Consider the following 1518-nt stretch of genomic DNA (forward strand, 5'->3'; position numbering starts at 1 on the left):
GTGTGTGTGTGTGTGTGTGTGTGTGTGTGTGTGTGTGTGTGTGTGTGTGCGCGCGCGTGTGTGTGTGTATGTGTGTGTGTGTGTGTGTGCGTGTAGGTATAATATCACTTTGAGAATCACAAATTATCAACTCATGTAAATGAAAGCTTTCATCTACATCGCATTGCTCAGGGAATTAAATGAAATTCACAATTTATACATACATACATTCATACATACGTACATTCATACATATTGGCATACATACATACAGTCATGCATACGTACATTCATACATACAAACTTGTGAGTGTGTGTGTGTGTGTATCAAATTTTATTCATTAAATCAATATAGAAATACCTAAATACTACACTTTAGTCAAGCTGTGTAAGGTTCCTGGCCTATACAGTGACATAGAAATATATGAGGTGAAGTAGCTGTGTTGTAACAACAACAAAGATTGGAGTCTCATCAATCATGTCGAAAACAATCAATTTGTTCTCCGACAGATTTCAATAGAAAAAACATACATTGCAGCAAAGTCTACATCGTATTTGTGTCAACAATTTTATTGACATTTTATTTTAAAAGACATAGACTGATGATATCGATGTAAAATTTCAGAAGGCGCCACAAAGCGTATTACCAAGTAAAATTCGGTACATGTAAAGTTATTTCAGTATGATTTAGTTTAGACATGAATCTTTAAAATTACCATAGTAAAACGAAAACGAGTGGTGGCGACAGCAGCAATCAGACTATAGCACATAACATCAGTTCGGTGTGTCATACTGAAAAAAACATGTCGCAATGCGTATCTTTTATACTATGACAGGGCCTGAAATACCAATAATTTATACATGGCTATTTATCTTCATGTATTTATTGTTCGCATCAACAATCTTGCAGACTATTAAATGCGTCTGATAAAGCAGAAAATGACGAGCAATATTTGAAATGGCTCTCAAGTCCAATAGTCCAGCTACAACCATGGCTACAATTGAAGTACATAAAGACTTGTGCATCCTGTGCAGTTGTTGTCTTTGGAATTCCATTGAGAAGACAGGACTTTGTGCTGATACATTTATTCATACAATCCTAGTGAAAATTTTGGTCTTCGCTTCTTAATACATGTGAAACTTGCAGTTTCTATAGCCAAGGTGATGTTTATTTGTAGTCATACGAACATACACGCTCATGTATACATACACACATAAAGAAAGAAAGATAAAAAGATAGATAGATAGATAGATAGATAGATAGATAGATAGATAGATAGATAGATAGATAGATAGATAGGCATATGTGAGTCTCTCCCGAAAGACCATACAAAAAATATATTTACAGGCGTGGCTGGGTAGTAAGAAGCTTGTTAAAATCGAACTGCACTCTTCAAAACTTGTACTAAGAATAAGTACAAGGAAAATTACTACTCCTGTTATAGCTAGTTGATGCAAGTAATTTATCCGGTCCCCTTCCGACTTTTTGTTTATGGAATTGAAAAAACCGTATTATTTATGGGATGACCATATATATAT

At 34.6% G+C, this 1518-nt stretch overlaps 1 long non-coding RNA gene across 1 annotated transcript in view; it reads left to right on the plus strand.

The window, feature by feature from the left end:
- Positions 1–1518, plus strand: part of LOC106883911 (uncharacterized) — a 58089-nt gene that overhangs the window by 45791 nt on the left and 10780 nt on the right. The window lies entirely within an intron of this gene.

Source organism: Octopus bimaculoides, chromosome 6, assembly GCF_001194135.2.
Source record: "Octopus bimaculoides isolate UCB-OBI-ISO-001 chromosome 6, ASM119413v2, whole genome shotgun sequence".
NCBI classification, from domain to species: Eukaryota; Metazoa; Mollusca; class Cephalopoda; order Octopoda; family Octopodidae; genus Octopus; species Octopus bimaculoides.